The sequence below is a fragment of the Desmodus rotundus genome, chromosome 4 (genome assembly GCF_022682495.2).
Source record: "Desmodus rotundus isolate HL8 chromosome 4, HLdesRot8A.1, whole genome shotgun sequence".
NCBI lineage: Eukaryota > Metazoa > Chordata > Mammalia > Chiroptera > Phyllostomidae > Desmodus > Desmodus rotundus.
Genome location: NC_071390.1, coordinates 97,700,340 through 97,719,241, shown reverse-complemented (window position 1 = coordinate 97,719,241; position 18,902 = coordinate 97,700,340).

Below are 18,902 nucleotides of genomic sequence, written 5' to 3'. Positions count from 1 at the left end.
TGGCAACAGTTTCGGAGACATTGACTAAAGATGGAAATGTTCTGGGCTTGGGAAATTTGGAGATTATTTGGTGATATTTGCTAGTATAGATTGAGGGGGTGTGTTTGGGTGTATTCATCAGCATTCATGTGGGTAATGTATGTCGTCTGATGTATTCTGTTCATTGATAGTTCAATGCAGAACTTGGAACAATTGAAGGAGTAAAGCTCAGGGAACCTGCAACCGAGGATAAGAAAGATGTTACCCAAAGGTCAGAGAAATAGATCTCAGTCTGAAACATTAAAGTAAGTCTTTTTCAAAAGCTTGCCAGAAGCTGTTACATGTCTCAACAACCTGTAGAAAGCCCTGGAAAGTGTCTCAGTCTGTGAGGGGAAGAAGACGGTCTTCAGAGCTTCCCTAGAAGCCATGGTGGCACACCCATGTGTCCACATCTCCCTCATATGTCAACTGCTTCCAGGGAATAGCAGCTTCCATTTACCTCAGCCTAACTCTTTTTCTCACACTGATCAACTTTAACCTAGAAACATGCAGAGTAAGGGGTTCTGGGAAGCAAGTTTCTGGGTTTAAATGGAGGTGGGCGTAGTGCCAAGGGGACAACAAACAGTCCAGCACTGGAGTTTGTATGAGACTGGTCACCAGGCTTACTAAGAGAAGTGGGCCACAAAGCAGAGGCCTTTTTTTTTTTTTTTTTTTTTTTTTTTTAAGGAAATTGATTGAGCTAGAATGAAGGGAGAAAGGCAGACAAAGGATTCAGAGATATTCTTCCTTTTAAAGAGTGGTAACACTTGGCTGGATTTTCAGCAGAAAGAAGCTAATAGAGAAGGACAGGTTGTGGTATAATAAAGGGAGGGGACGGCTAATGAAGCAGGTGTCTGAGGGAGATGGGAGAGGTTGAGAGCAAAGCACGGTCTGAGAGGTTAAGAAAGACAAGGCTTTCTCCAAATCTGAGGACAAGACAGCATGGCACAGAACTGGGTAGAGCTCAGACTGGGGAATTGGGGGAATTTATGGGTAACTACTACTATTTTCTCTGTGAAGTAAGAAGTCATGATGCCTGCTGAGGAGTCCAGTTGAGGTGAATCTTGAGGAAAGTGCATTGGTTTGGGGTAATGCCCAGGGTAGCGGGACAAGAGTTACCCAAGAGCAAGCAAAAGATTTTTAATTCACTGAGAGCTCAGAGGGGTCCAGAGCCCACACCTGTGTAGTGGCACCGATCTTCACGGCTGCTGGATTTTTCCTACCTGCACTTGCCATATTCAATAAACTTATAGGTCACTTATGTTCTTCTTTCCTATTATTTCGATGAGTTCCCTGTCCTTGTCTTGCTCTGGCAGTCACCTAGGCACATTTGTTTATGCCCAGTTTATAGTAGGCAGTCAGTAGAATGAGGGTTGGGTTTTTTTTTTTTTTGATTTTTTTTATTTATTTATTTTTAGTGAGAGGGGAAGGGAAAGAGAGAGAGAGATCAATGTGTGGTTGCCTCTCATGTGCCTCCTACTGGGGACCTAACCTGCAACCCAAGCATGTGCCCTGACTGGGAATTGAACCAGCGACCCTTTGGTTCTGTAGCTCAATCCATTGAGCTACACCAGCCAAGGCAGAATGTGTGTTAAATGGAACTGAACCAAAATGGCTATTGCAGGAGAGGCTTGATCCAGGTTTAGTGAGTTGTCGAGTCCATGCTGTGAACAGATTTAGAAGTAGGGAGATAATGGGGAGTATCTGTGACAATGTCCCTGTGGGGATTGACTAAGGAGTCTTGGATGGGTAGGAAAGAAAATGAGGACAGGAAAGGGGCTCTAAAAAAAGGATAAAGATGAAAGGAACAAGGAAATAGCAGTTGAGAAATTAAAGAACAGATTTAGTGTCAATAGAGGAATGAGAAAGCTAGGGGAAAAATCTAATGAGAATTGTAGTCAAAGTATGGATCATTGGAGACATTTTAAGAGGTGTAGTACTCTACAGGACAGAAGAAAAGGTTTCGGTTACAGCCATGGGTTGGGTGATGGGCACTGAAACTCAAAAAATGAAAGAAGGAAGAATACGGTACTGGGTGCTTGCTTCAGCGCCACAGACACGTATACTAAAACTGGAACGGTGACTATGTGGTACTGGACAGGGCCACCACATACAATTCTATACTACAGCAGTCTACGTCATCATCTGTGTGGATGATGCCCACTGAATGCACACATTGTACACCGATGTGGCCTCCCGCGGTGTTCCGGACTGGGCGTTATTTGTGTGGACTTTGTGTTCGCGCACAACCTCACCAGGTGTTGCCATGCGTGCCGTCTGGTTCTTCGAAGTGGGAAGTCAGGTCACTACGTGATTGGAGGCTTTCTGGAGAAAGCAGAAGGAGACATGAAACCCACGTGAGACAGGTTTTAATGTATGTAGGAGTGGTACCTTGAGCTACAAGGAACACTTTGATTCACAGAAAAGGGTAAAGAGTTTACAAATGGAGAGACCAACAGCAATAAAGACCTAAAAGCAAAAAGACTATGCCTTTTGTCCTTTTCACAGCTCTTCAGTGGGTAGACCTTCCCGGGACGCATACCATGGCATCGGCCATGGCAGTTTGAGGAAAATGAAAGTCCCGAGAAAGGGAGTCTATGGACATTTGAAGGATATATTTAAGAAATGGAAAGCAATTTTGGACCTAGAAGAGAGGTTCAGAGCAGGAAGTTATCTCCTTTTAAAGGATGAGCCAAAGGTGAAAATAAGAGCGAGAAATTCTCTGCTGCTTCTGTAAGAAATGAAACTGGTTGGATTAAAAAAAAAGGAGTAGTGTTCTTTGTTACTAGACACAATCATTAGTCTTTTCTAAGCATTTTAGCTTCATAACTATCAAAATGGAAGAGAACAAAATGGATAGATTGTACAAAGTGGTTTCTTAATTTGCCCCATGAAATTATTCTGATATATTCACACACAGTGTTTACTTCAGAGAAACAATTGTTTCTGCAAATAGTTGTTTTGTGTTTATGTTATGTAGCATTATTCATTAAAATTATAGTGTATAATAAAAGTAGCATCATTATTTTGCTTTATGTGGAGCTTTTGCTCCAAGGACCCCTGAAAGATTTATGAAAATACTGCAATAATTCGTATATAGTCCTTGTGTAAGAGGTAAATTGTATTGAAAACTTCTGTTGGTAGTAACTCTTGAAACAATAAACTAGTCACCCACATAAAAACAATATTAGTGGAGAAAGAAGGTGGGTGGCAATCAGCAAACAAGGTCTGTTAAATTTCTGCTACTCTATTAGTTGTCATGGGCTGCTGTAATCAGTAAACCCTGATAACTCAGTGACTGGACACAATAGAAATTTATGGGGTTTTGCTTCTCAAAAGTCCAGTTGACGGTGAGGGATGAGGAGTGATGTACAAGTGAAGAAAGCAATCAAATAGGTACAGTAACTTCAGGAAATTTTTCCAGTTTCAATATAGATTCCACAATTCCCCTAGACATGGTCAAATAAAATACAGATGGTAGAAGTGAGACATAGAGAATCATACAAAAGATTTTAATAGGCTATCCGCATTCCGGAGGCCAGGGTATAATCACACAAGCACACCCGACTGCAAGGGAAACCAGGAACTGTCGCTGTGCATCAGGAAGAAAGGAAACTGGGTTTGATGAACAATTTGTCAGTTTCTGACATAATCTTCAATCAGCAGTTCATGTAAAATATGGCCTGAGTTTCTTCAGCAAGTATTTCACATCTTGACATGGGCGACAGTGTAGAAAAATTTCCCAGGAAGTAGATTTCTACCACAGCACTTCTGTAGCAGCTTAGTAATATAATTCTCCTAAGCAAAACTTCTGGTGAGATACAACTATTTGGGCCAACCGATATAAAAATTTCCAGCTTTGATCATTCGGTGGACTGAGTTGTCATGGACCCTTGCCCCGTCCACTGCCAACACGTAGAAAGCATGAGAAAAGAGACATCTATACAACACTGATTTTTAAAATAGCTAGCTGTAAGTGTGTTTTCAAAGAAAACAGTGAGATTAAAAACTAATTAGAAATGAAACAAATGTAAAGTACTCCAGCATATGCTTTTCAGGTAGCTTAAATGCTTGAGCTTGAATGCAAAGTTCCATAGTCATTTCTCACATAAAGCCTTCAAGACTAGCCCCACTTAATTAAGGCTGTCCACATTTCCTTTATAGACTGTATTTTTCTTCTCCCTGAAAAAAACCAATCAATAAATGGTGAATGTATAGTTTATGCAAATACATAATAAATAACGAATGATCCAACAGACTAGTTTATATACAGCAAGGAACAGCAGTTAAAAATTAACTTATTAAGGTCCTATTTTTTTCCACTAGAAAGTGTAAACTTATGTTAGATTAAGAAAATCTTTGCATGTCAATAACAACTCTTTTTTTCAGTAAAATTTGAAAAGGCAGACTTCACTAGTGAGCAACTCTATAATAGTATAAAAAACTCAAGGGCACGAACTCGCTCACCAGTGGTAGTGATGTCAATAAACCCGGAAAACCTCAGAACACTAAGAAGTTGATAAATAAGTTTTAAGTGACCCTAATAAAACACTTTATAATAATTTCCCCAATATATAAACTCATATTTTATTTTTTAAAATATTTTATTAATTTAGTTTTAGAGAGAAGGGAAGGAAGGGAGAAAAAGAGGGAGAGAAACCTAAATGTGAGAGAGAAACACTGATCCGCTGCCTCTCACACTTGCCCCAGCCAGGGACAGAACCCGCAACCCAGGCATGTGCCCTGAACAGGAATCGAATTGGTGACCTTTCGCCTTGCAGGTCAACACCCAACCAACTGAGCCACACCGGTTAAGGATTATTAGCTCATATTTCAGATGGGAGTGTTATAGAAGCACTTTGGAGTTAGAGACTACTATCTTGGGGGTATCCAGGAATACACTCATGCCCTGCAATTGGCAACCCTATTAAATAGCATTAATGACAGCTGAGTCTTTCCCCCACCAAATCCGCAATGAATACTCCTAATGGCTTTATTTGGCTCAAAATTCTTTTCCCAATTTAATATTAAATAATAAATATTAAAAATGACAAGTATTCCAAGATAAAAATAGCATAAATAAAATATTGGCTCTCATTTTTGATATGTTGATATTTTCTAATTTGACATTTTGCAAATTGTCCATCCTATACGAACATTCTTTCCCAATTATATTTGCCAGATTTCCCATTGAATTTCAAGTTCGAGGAAGAAACTTCTTCAATTATCTTTTGAAATTTTGGGAGCCAAATATCTCCTTCAGGAGATTCTATGGCAAGTGCTTCAATCTATTGGGAGAAAAAAAGGAAGCCAGTCATTATGACAAGTTAGTGCTGACTATTATTTTGCTATTGATTTCTCTCCTGTTCTTGGAAATTTTCAGTCTAACAATTATTTTCACTAACATTTCAAGTACTCTTACAAAACTATGTCTAATTTTAAAAAAGATTTAAAACTATGTGCAATTTTTTAAAAATTCTCAAATTAAGTCAATGCTATTTAATTCAATCAGTATTTATTAAGTTCCCAACACGTATGGAATATTTACAAGAGACACAAAAATCAATACCACAGTTGCTTATCTCAAAGAACTTACAGTCTCACTGGAGCTATTTCTAGTTTTTACTTGCTTTTATGCATATCCTTGTAGTTGTTAATGGTTTTATTATCTTTACATTCTGCAAATATGCCTGCTGCAAAAATTTGTAAATGCTTCCTTTTTATTGCTGTAGAGGGAGAATTTTTAAAAGCCCATCGCTTTTGGAGGGAAATAACATACCTCTAACACTGATGTTATCAGGAATCTTTGCCTGCATTTTAAAAAGATCTTTACATGATGGTTACTTCCTGTGTGATATTATCAATTTCTGCACTGCTTGCAGTAGCTAGGGTTAAACACTATTCATTTTGTTTCACTGTGGTTAGGCTATTTAACTTGTTCATGCTTTCTTGTGTGTGCTTACAAGAAATCTACAATATTAACAAATCTTGAAAATGTTTAGAGGACCTAGAGTCATAGTTTAATAAAGAGATTTTAATTTGTTCGGTCTTTTTTCCTGTAATTTACCCAGATTCACTTTTGGTCCACCCTTTATCAGGCATACACTCGTACAGATGTCTGCCTTAAATCTTAGCTCTCTGACAGACACAACCGCACAGAAGGTCAGAGGAGAAGAGACAGAGAAGGAGAGTGGTCCCCATGCTAAGGAGGAAATAAAATTCAATCAGATAAAATAATTTGAATGCTAATACTAACTATGTATTTATATAAAACTAAAAATATAAAGCTACTTTTAAGTATTTGAGAAGCTCAGGCATATGATCTGGTCATGAAGGAGTAAGAATAAAAAATTAATCTCCTGCTATAAACAATTAAAAAACTGGACCAAAATACTAGAAACATTTTAGGAATTGGGCAACAGGAAGCATAGAACAGAGAAAAGGGAAACAAATTAATTTTACAACTACTCGGGTTGTACAACTTGGAGTCATTTCTAGACTGTGGAACAGGAAGAAAGAACACAAACATGGTCTGATGGTGATCTCATAGACTGAGAAGACAGAGATTGGTATTCAGGGAGACTGAGTGGGCGGGAATTAATGGGACAAAAACCTAAATTATGGCGGTATGCTGAAAAAGAACCCCAAAGGAGCTGAACTATTTGCCAGAAATTTTAACACTTTTTAAGGGATAAAACACAGTCCAGTCTTCAAAAATGTAAAATTCATAATGTCCAATATCCAATAAAAATTTCTAGACATTCAAATAAGGAGCAAATGAAAACTATAGTCAGGTTGGAGAACCAAGATGGCGGCGTAGGCAGACACACTGCGCCTCCTCGCACAACCAGAACTGACAGAGAATCGAACAGCAAGGGGGACCAACACCAAGGAAATAGAAAATAAACATTCATCCAGACTGGTAGGAGGGGCGGAGACGGGCACCAGGGTGGAGAGGACTCGCGTGGCTGTGGCGGGACTGAGACTGGCGGAGTGTGGGACAAATGGCGCAGGCAGTCTGAGCACTAGCAGACCCTGCGGCTCCACATTTGCACAGATAAACCCAGAGGGCCGGACTCAGAGTGGCGGAGAGCGGGGCAGGCAGAGCAGCGGGTAGCACCCCACGGCACCACATTCGCCCACAGATAAACCGGACGAAAGGCGGGGAACGAAGCAGACCTCGTAACCCAGGGCTCCAGCTCAGGGAAATAAAGCCTCAAACCTCTGATTGAAAACACCCGTGGGGGTTGGAGAGACTCCCAGCCTCACAGGAGAGGTTGTTGGAGAGACCCACAGGGGCCTAGAGTGTGCACAGGCCCACCCACTCGGGAACCAGCACCAGAGGGGCCCAGTTTGATTGTGGGTATCGGAGTGAAAGATTGAAAGCCGGAGGAGAGTGAGGCGGGCGCCATTGCTTCCACTCGGCCCCTCCCCCACATACAGCGTCACAGCGCAGCGACCAGCATTACCCCGACCCGGTGAACACCTAAGGCTCCGCCCCTTAAAGTAACAGACACGCCAAGACAAAAAAAAAAAAAAAAAATGGCCCAAATGACAGAACACTTCAAAGCTCCAGAAAAAATACAACTAAGTGAGGAAGAGATAGCCAACCTATCGGATGCACAGTTCAAAGCACTGGTTATCAATATGCTCACAGACTTGGTTGAATCTGTTCGAAAAGTAGATGAAAAAATGAAGCCTATGCTAAGAGAAACAAAGGAAAATGTACAGGGAACCAATAGTGATGAGAAGGAAACTGGGACTCAAATCAACGGTGTGGACCAGAAGGAAGAAACAAACATCCAACCAGAAAAGAATGAAGAAACAAGAACATGGAAAAATGAGGAGAGGCTTAGGAACCTCCCGGACGCCTTGAAACATTCCAACATCCGAATTATAGGGGTGCCAGAAGGAGAAGAGGAAGAACAAAAAATTGAAAACTTATTTGAACAAATAATGAAGGAGAACTTCCCTAATCTGGCAAAGGAAATAGACTTCCAGGAAGTCCAGGAAGCTCAAAGAGTCCCAAAGAAGCTGGACCCAAGGAGGAACACACCAAGGCACATCATAATTACATTACCCAAGATTAAACGCAAGGACCTACATCCAAGATTACTGTATCCAGCAAAGCTATCACTTAGAATGGAAGGGAAGATAAAGTGCTTCTCAGATAAGGTCAAGTTAAAGAAGTTCATCATCACCAAGCCCTTATTATATGAAATGTTAAAGGGAGTTACCTAAGAAAAAGAAGATCAAAAATAGGAACAGTAAAAATGACAGCAAACTCACAGTTATTAACAGCCACACATAAAACAAAAACGAGAGCAAACTAGGCAAACAACTAGAACATGAGGGTTGTCATTAAGGGAGTGGGAGGGGGAGAGGGGGGGAAAGGTACAGAGAACAAGTAGCATAGATGATAGGTGGAAAATAGACAGGGGGAGGGTAAAAATAGTGTAGGAAATGTAGAAGCCAAAGAACTTATAAGTATGACCTATGGACATGAACTATGGGGGGGGAATGTGGGAGGGAGGGGGGTGGGCAGGATGGAGTGGAGTGGGGCGGGAAATGGGACAACTGTAATAGCATAATCAATAAATATATTTAAAATTTAAAAAAAAAAAAAGAAAACTATAGTCAGGAAAAAATTAATTATGGAAGACATGAAAACATACTGCTCAGATGCCTTGCGGCAGGGAGCAGCATGCTGGTGTTCTAGGGTCACTTTTGGCGGGGAGTGTGCTGAGGCTGCTCACAACCCAAGCCTGGGCATGGTGAGGCCATGAATGTGGGTGCTTCTAGCAAGCTCTGGGACGCCTCTATGTGACTTTGGCTGAACTCTCCCCATGAACCTTTTGAAGCTTTTTGGGAAATATACTGTAATCCAAGATTTTTCTACCTTCAATTCATTTCTCCTTTTGTGGGTGTCAGATCTGAAACATGGTCTAAAACCTCGACACACCTTCCAGTGCTCCCTCCAGCACGAACTCTCTTACATACCTAAATTCCGTCCGGGCATTTACTTTTTGTTAGACACAAACTGACACAAGGGTACTAGGAATTGTGCGAGTGAACAGTGGTAATATGGGGATTTGGGTCTGGGTTATGTATTGAAGGGCAGATAAAATAGAATCAATCCTGAGTAATAGGTTGGGCATGAACAGTCCATGGCACAAGGCAGTGGCAGGATTGATAATTTCTCTAATGTCGAACTAAGAAAAAATGTACTGGTGGAGAGAAATGCCCTTGTAGTTTCATTGAGTTATTTGAAAAATATGGGAAAAAAATTCCTACAAAGATAGCAGAGTTGACTATTCACTGATGAGTTGTATTTTTGCAACATAGAGGGAGCACTATGCTGATGAGGGTTGTTACTAAGCAGTTAAACACAAGTGCGAGACCAGGAGGCCTCATTTGTAGCTTTCAAAGAGATCCTTCCATCCTACAGTGGAAGCCCAGAAGGAGATGGGTGGGCTAAATGTCTGATACTTAGGATTGCAGAGTTCCAGAGTTGTTGGACTGCTCATCCGAGGCTGATCTATTATGCTAATATCAGGGCTCTGCCTGGAAAAGTCTGGGACCAACCCTTAAACATGGGATGAGACCAGTCGTTGGATACCACTGAGGATACACTGAGTGTGCACTCACCCTCTTCCCGCAGAACCTTCAGAGGTACACTGCTCTTTTTAGCAGGAGCTAGTACTTCTCCTGCATTGGACAATAATACACAGAATTCTCCCCCACAATCTGCTCCCAGAAGGAGCTGCCCTTAGCTTGTCTCTTGCTTACCATGCTGATAGGTACTTGATCAAGAGGGCTGGAATGAAAGATCAAATAAGTGAAAAATAAATAATTGGGGGTACATTCTAGTATGTTGAATTTATCCTTGCAAGGACCATAGGGGGTGGGACAATCTCACTGTTAGGGTTGCTCTTAGAAAAACAATAGTTGACACTGAGTGAAGAGGAAATGTTGGAATTTCCCTGGCATATACAGAAGGAAGAATACAGATGCTGAGGGAGTGAAGTTGCTGGATTAGTATGTAAAGACCCAGAAGACCCATCCAAGGGTTATTTCTACAGGAGGGCACAGAGGACACATTCATGTCCTTTAGGAATGTGACAATGGGAGATGGGAGAGACACAGATATCCCCAGGTTCTGTGGTGGTTTTCCTAGGCAGGTTGTGGCTGGCGATAGAAGAGGTTAATATACACAAGGACAAGGACGAAGGAGCCCTGAAGTAATGGAGGCCAGGAGGTGGCACTTAGTCATCAGAAATGAGGAAGCCGCAATTACCTTAATTACTAGCAAGATGAAAGGGGCAGCCAACTGGACTTGTCCCTCAGGAAATTATGGAGATGGTTAATAGAGCATGGTGTCCCTCGGGGCAAAATAGTTTGGCAATCAAGAAGCAGACTACTTAATTAACGTCTATAACCAAAAAGATGCAAGAATGGAGGAGCAGTTAAGCCAAGGATGATCAGCCTGATGAAAAGTAACTACCCCTTAATCAGTTTCTGAACCTGAGCCAATTTTTAGACCAAGAACCCATTGACTGAAAAGAGGGCTGAGTCCACAGGAGGAAATACTCCACTCCACAGCATATGTAGGCTGTAGAATTCTCACATTTCTTCCCCGAAGGGATCTAAGGCCATTTACTTGGGTGACCGTGCATTAGGGAAAAGGGATGTATTAGTTTCCTTAGCTGTTGTGTTTTCCATGACACACCACAACAAACCTAGCTTAAAACAACACTGATTTATTATTTCACAGTTTTGTAGGCTCAGAAGGCCAACACGATGTGGTTCAGTTGATTCTCTTTAAGGTCTGATAAGGCCAAACTCAAAGGGTCAGTACTGTTGCATTCCTTTCTGGAAGCTTTTTTTCTGGAAAAGAACATGCTTCCTTATCACTAAGACTTTTAGCAGAATTCATTTCTTTACAGTTGTGGTGCTGAGGTCCCCTTTTTCTTGATGGCTGTCAGACAGATTCTTCTAACTCTTTCAGGCAATATTCCTTCCTTATCATGTTGCCCTCTCCACCCCTAAGCCAGTAACAGTGCACTGAATCCTTCTCATACTTAAAATCTCTCTTACCTCTTATGGGTCACTCTGCCTCCAGCTGGAGAAAGCTCTCTGCTTTTAAGGGTGTGTATGGCTGGTTTGGGCCCACCTGGATAAACCAGCCTAACCACCCTATCCTAAATCCCATACATCTGCAAAGTCACTTTTGCCATATAATGAAATATACTCACAGGTTCTAGGTAATAGGGCATGAGTATCTTTAGGGGTCCATTCTGCTTATCACAGAAAACTACCCAGACTTTTGAGGACCTAGAAATACAAGGTCTAAGTTGATTTTGATAGAGAAAAGTTCAAAGAAACATCTTTGTTTTTTATTAAAATAGAGGGTTAGAGAGGTCAGGTAATAAATGGAATCCTGGACAAAATCAGCTCATGGTAGGATCTCTGGGACCACAGATTCACCCAAAAGTCATCCATATCCATCAATGGAGAATTGCTATAGCTGGTAGTTGGAACACTCACATTGCCTGTGGACTTCCATAGTGGGGACACCGAGTGAGAACTTCCGTAATGTCTTTGTTGTTGTTTTTAGATGAGTGTATAAAAAAGCTGCGGTACATTTGCACAATGGAATACTACTCAGTCATAAAAAAGAAGGGGATCTTACCCCTTTGTAACAGCATGAGTGGACCTGGAGAACATTATGGTAAGTGAAATAAACCAGTCAGAGAAAGACAAGTAACATATGATGTCACTCAAGCGTGGAATCTAATGAATAAAATGAACTAAGAAGCAAAATAGAGACAAACTAGATAGAGAGCAGGCTGACGGCTGTGGGGGCCAGGGGACTGGGTGTGAGGAGGAGGGATTGAATAAAAAAAGAAAGAAAAGGGAGGAAAAACTCATGGACATAGACAAGAGTATGGTGATTGGCAGGGGGAGGGGTGGGGTGAGGCTAGGTGGGAAGGATATGGGGGGATAAATGGTGATGGATGAAGATTACTTGGGGTGCTGAACACATAATACAATATAGAGATGATGTGTTGTAAAATCATGCCTCTTAAATCTGTATACTTTTTGTTAACCAGTGTTATCCCAAGAAATTCCATAAAAAGGAACAAAACAGCACAAAAGTCAAACAAATACCCCCCCAAAGTAACATCATGAGAGAATGGCAGAGATTAGTCAGACCATTAATATACCTAAAAGGAGAGAAGTATGTCCTTATCATACCTATGAAATTTTCTACTCTTGTCTCTGAAGAAATTGGACGATCCTGGCAAATGACTATAGATTAGATCAATGTCAAGCAAATAATGGACCTTCTAACATTTATAACATCTGTTCTTCCACTTTTTTTTTTTTTGGCTAGAAGAGATTAATAAGGTTGGGTACATGTTATGTAGCTATTAATTTGGCAAATTTATTATTTCTCATTCTAAGTTAAAAATTAGATCTGAAATACAGGGTCTGGCAGAGGTAACGCTATTGAATGTGGTTGGTAGGGCATGTGAATGTCTCGCAGGAGATGGACAGCAATTTGAACATTTCACCTAAAATGTCATATGGTGTGCTTGAGTGTGCTATTGTTATGTTACAGAATTACATGCTTATGATTTTGTAATAAAAGATTTTTCTGTAATAAAAAGGGGGCATTATTTGTGCCGGGTTCTGTAGTTTGTGTTAATGTAGGGTACACAGCAATTTTCGTTTTCAGTTTTGCCTCTACACTATTTTAATGCTCTCCCCTTCATTACATTATAGTCTGAGAGATCTGAACTGTTTGACCACCCTACCAGTCTCCATACTGGCTCATTAAATTTGTGGCATTATGCCCATGAGATAGGGCGAGTAAGAAGTGGCTAGCAAACTGGAGTCCTTGGAAAGGCATGTGCAGCAGAGACTGGAAAAAAAAAATATTCTGCAGTTTCAGGGACACGCTGCTTCAGTGAAAACTTCCAAGGGTCTAGTGGTCAGGGAACAGTGAAATTGACTCAAAAATAAAAGATAAATTTCTGTATCTTGCATGCTATTACACCAGAAAAGTGAAACATGGTACTTGGCCCGCCTCTTTGTGTTCTATAAGCATCCCAAATATCCTACAGACATTAAAGGTGTAATAATTGAATATTATAACCAATGTTATTTGAAAACCTAGCCAAAATGGAAACATTCTGTGAAAGACACAAATTATCAAACCTGATTCAAAAAGAAACTGAAATTACAAATAGTTGTACATCAAAGAAAAATTTGTAATTATCTTCTCTGACAAAAGTCTTCCAGACCCAAATGGCTTTACTAGCAGATGTAACATCTAAAAAGACATTATGGCCCTGGCTGGTGTGGCTTAGTGAACTGAGTGCCAGCCTGCGAACCAAAGGGTTGCCGATTCGATTCCCAGTCAAGGCACATGCCTGGGTTGTGGCCCAGGTCCCCAGTAGGGGGCACGTGAGAGGCAGCCACACACTGATATTTCTCTCCCTCTCTTTCTCCTTCCCTTCTCCTCTATAAATCCTTAAATAAATAAATAAAATCCTTTTTAAAAGACATTATGAAGAATAATTCCTTTTCTACATAAAAGGATAACTTCCCTAATTACTTTATGTGGCAAGCATTACTCTGGCCCCAACTTTCAAAAAGACATTGTATTAATTGCCCAGGGCTGCCATAACCAAGTACCACAGACTTATTGGTTTAAAAAACAGAAATTAGTTCTCTCACAATTCTGGAGATAAAAAGTTTAATACTAAGGTGTTGGTGGGGCTACGCTCTCTGCAAAGTCTACAGGGAATAATCTTTCCTTAACTCTTCCAGCTTCTGGTAGCTCCTTGGCTTTCAGCCAGAATACTTCAATTTCAGCTTCTGGGTTGGGGTCAAAACTTCCCTCTTCTTATAAGGACACCAGTCATATAGTATCAGGGCCCTCCCTAATGACCTCATCTTAACTTGATTAGTTGATGTATTGTCCTTGGGAAGATAAAAAGATTTCTTAGTTGTGAAACAGAAAGAATGAATTATTAAAAAATTAATGAATTGGACTTGATGAAAATGAAAATCTTCTGAAAAGGCAGGTCACAGATTGGGAGAAAACATTTGCAACAAACCTGGGTACAAAGTGCCTACATCCGTAATATGTAAAGGATACTTACAGTTCAGTAATAGTAAGGCAAATAATCCAATATATATGTATGTTTTTTAAATTTATAAAAATTTAAAAATTTTTTGAATTTTTCAAAATTCAAAAATTGAATGTATTGAGGTGACTAGTTAATAAAAATACAGGTTTATTTATTAAAATAAACATATGTACTTAAAATATATACTTTTAAAAAATTTGTGAGCAGGTTTAACTTGTCAATGTTCTTCACATTAGAAGTTCAATTTCAATAAAGTAAATGAACTTGTGGAAACTGCCTCTTAGGAGATCAGGACTGTTGCAGATGGAAACAGGGGCTTTGCTTGGGAGGTTAGTGGTACAACCTGGGAATTACTGTAGGGCCAACAAGTAAGTGTCACATATGACTACAAACAATGTAGAGCCTCTACACAATGGTTTTAGAGTCTGCATATTTGTCATAAGGCTCTAAGTCCCATCAGTAAGTTGATGGATGTGGTCACACTTCTTTGATATGTCTCCTAGGAACTTTACTTCCTAGAAATCACTCTTCCTCTCGTTGTGCCTTCTCTCTTTACCTCCATATTCAGGATGCACAGTCACTCTCTACGGGTGTCCTGGTGGCTAAGGAACTTCTTCCCCACTAACAACTCTGCTTCACCTTTTATTAAAGTAGTTTCTTAATGTTTGAAAGGAAGTTCATATGGAAGAGGATGTCCCATGATCATGCACAGGATTTTCAAATAAAATATAGGCCAATATTTTTCTAGCATCAACTCTCATTTCCCTAGTATACTTGGGTACTATAGTAAGCAAATTATAAATTCAGGATGAAAAAATGTTCAAGAAGAACCACTTTAGGCCTCTGCTCTCTCCCGCTTCTGTTCTCCTTTTTGTGTGTCTCCATCTTCCCGCCACATATCCATACCTTCTGTTCTGTTTATAATCCAAAGTAGATTCCATCAATCTTCCTGTTTCCTTAGTACCCCTTGCCCTCAACCTCACCTCACTGCTCTTGCAAAACCTCCCATGTAATCTGGTTTCCTGGGACACAACCCTGCTTGTTCCTTGAAAACTTCAGTTACCCATATGTACACAGTGACTACCATTCTCACCTCTTATAGACTGCTTGTCCACTGGCTCCGAAAAAGCAAATAAGTCAAAGTTTCTCCTTACTATACTCAACACACTCATAGTTGTAGTCGAAAGCATTTAGAAACAGCTATAGCCTTGTCCTAATATTTTTTATCTTTCTACTAATAATATAAAAATATCGCAAAAATACAGTTAGCCATCACTTCTTTTTCATTTCTTTTCAATTTTCCTTCTTTATGCCATTACTCTTTGAGGAACTTTGATTCTGCTTGTGTTCCTTTTTTTTTTTTTTCCAATTGACCTAGCAATTCCACTGCTGGAATTATACCCTAAGAATGCTGAAACACCAAACCAAAAGAACCTGTGCACCCCAATGTTCATAGCAGCACAATTTACAATAGCCAACTACTAGAAGCAACCTAAGTGCCCATCAGCAAATGAGTGAATCAAAAAACTATGGTACATTTACACAATGGAATTCTACACAGCAGAGAGAAAGAAGGAGCTTATACCCTTTGCAACAGCATGGATGGAACTGGAGAGCATTATGCTAAGTGAAATAAGCCAGGCGGTGAGGGACAAATACCATATGATCTCACCTTTAACTGGAACATAATCAACAAAAGAAAAAAGCAAACAAAATATAACCAGAGACATTGAAGTTAAGAGCAATCTAATAATAGCCAGACAGTGGGGTGAGGGGTTTATAGGAACTACTATAAAGGACACACGGACAAAATCGAGGCTGGGGAGGGAGGTGTTCCTATTTTTAATAGATATGTTTTAATGGATTAGAACTTCTCTTTTCATTAATTCTAGTTTTATTGTAACACAGAGTCTGGAGAATTTCTAAGGGTACTACCTTAATGAAAGAGATTATTGTGGGTCAGAGTTGATGTTCAAGTACAATTTCTTCTTCTTGGTTCTATTATATCAGATCAGTCACCTCATTCCACCTGTTGTTTAGAAAGACCATTGTTATGAAAGTTGGGAGAGGGAATTTCTTAGGATTCAATAGCTCATATTTTGTGTTATGATGTGAAAATTTCTCAATCCAGAGCTTGTGGACAGAAAGCCAGATGATAGCACATTGTCTGAGGTATTGTAGGAGCTCAGTAATAACTGTTGCATTGTCATTAGATATTTTCACCATGCTTGATGTGTTATCTTTACCAGTCAGGATGGGGGATACCTTGTTTTTAATTAGAAGATAGATTTGTATCAAATAACTATTAAAGGAAATTACATAACACAAGTGGTTTTTTTTTAAATGTTGTGTTGCTGGTCAAAAGAACTAAGAGAGTTTATTAGCTTGATTTCCCAAGAAAACAGAGCCCAAGCAAAGGGTCACTGTGCAGTTACTTCACAGGAAGGACAACTCTGGGGAGGAGGAGTGAAGAACAAAAGGAGTAATTCAGAGAAGGAAGTTGAGTCAAAATAGAGCAGTGGTAGTGAACTGACTGCAGTACCACGCCCTGGAGATGCCTATAAATTGCATCTCTGGACCATTCCTGGGGAGGGAAGGTAGAAAGCAGAGACAATTCATCCATTGGCCCTTGACATAATAGTTCCCCGTATTTGCAGGTTGTGCGTGCAGTATATGGGAACTGAGTAGAGTCCTGTGCTATCATCAGCACACAGAGCTAGGATGGAAGCCAGAGATACATGGATGGGTAGAAGGTAGGGGCATCGTCCAGTTGCAGTGGGTAAATTTGGTGAAAACACATGGAGAGCTGGAACAAGGATGCCTAGAGAAGGGTACTTGGTGTCTGCTAGGAAAGGTCTTTATTTCCTTGTGCAAACATATGCCATCTAAACATAGCCTCATGAATGTGAGACCTTGTGAGCGTAGCCTCTACACTGAAGACGGCTGCCTTCTTATTGGACTTATCTCCCCATTGGATGTAGCTGATAGGATTTCTGCTAACAAAGACTGATGCTTGGGGGACATTCTAAGATGGATGGAGAGGCTTGTGGTCCATATTGTAGAGGAAAGAATGCATGGGTATGCCTGGAAGTACAGTTCTTCTCTCCTCGATTGCTTTCTTGGGACTAATCTTTATGGAGAATTTCTGCCTTGTTACAAGGCTCATTCACGAATGTGAGGGCTGTGTATTGTACACTTGGGAGTGGCCAAGAGCAGCTAGTAGTGTAGCTGCCAACATTATAACTGACAGAAATAGGACGCTCTGAATCAGCGCCCCTGTGAGGATGTGCAGAATTGATTGAGGAGGATAAAAATATGATGAAAATAATGTTAAGAAACAAGTCCCAGTTGATGGGTCAATATTGATTTCAAATTTCTTTTAAATCACTCAGATGTAGGTATTACTTTATTTACTTAGAGCATATTGCTATATGCTTACCTCATTTTCAGAAGGGAAAATTGAGTAACAGAAAATTTAAACATAAGTTAAGTTTTTATTTACTTCAGTTTTCTCCCTTGAGTAGAATCCAGTCAGATTTTACCTTTTGAGGGGAAGTTGAGCTTCATTATAAAAGCTATCAGTGCTTTTTCCAGAGAAGTGAAGTTTGTGAAGTAATCTTATGTATACGGGTGCACATATACAAGATTATACAAGATTGCATAAAATTTTAGACCCTTGAAATCTCTTCCTCTAATAAAGGCAGAAACAAAAGAATAATCTTACACGGTCTTTTATGAAAGTGTGAATAAGAATTAACTTTAAGCAAACCTATGTTCTCAAAAGAATTTTGTGCTTATTTTCTAACAAAATAGGTAAATTATCCATAATTCTATTTTTTCTCATTTTCAGGAAATTACTGAATTTTGTATGCACTTTTCTCTTTATGGAAAAATTAATGCAGTTTGGAGGAAAATCACAAAATATGAGAAACTCAGGAAGGAAAGGACATACAATTAAAGGTTAGTAGAGTTGGGGATTTCCCAAACTGGAGAAAAGAAGGCTAAAGGGAGGCATGGCAGCTTCTGAAATAAGTTAAGGAATATTACCAGGAGGATAGGGACTGATTCTCACCAATCAGCACAAGCAGAGCAGTAAGTAATGAGCTTAAACTGCAGCTGGAAAATTTAAGTTAAATATAAGAAAACCTTTTAACTGTGAGAACAATTAAGCAATGGTGTAAATTGTCAGGAGAAATAATGAATTCACCTTTGCTAATAATATTCATAGAAGCACTTGACACTCACCCATCAGGGATAAGTAAGAAATAATAAAAATCAATTCTACCAACATTCTGGGAATAGATTAGGTAATTCAAGAGGGAATACTTCTCAAAATCCTCACCATGTACAAAAATAGACTCAATAGAAGGAATAGTTTTTAAAATGTTTAAGAGGAACAAAATATTAATTCTACAAATAGTTATTAGTTTTCTACCACATACAAAATTCAAAGTTAGTCTCCAGGAAGAAATAAAAACAAATCCCAATGGTTCAAGCCCTTAAATTCCTTATTTTCTGGTAAATTATTGTCCCCATTTTTAAAGAAATTATATAGCCTTATTTGGGAAAATATTTTGACCTAGTAAAAGTATAGTAATTGGTATAGGTGTAAAATACACACATTATAAAATAAATGCAATATAGCCCTGGCTAATGTGGTTCAGTGGGTTGAGCTCCAGCCTATGAACCAAAATAAATGCAATATAAACTAAAAAGGGTAAG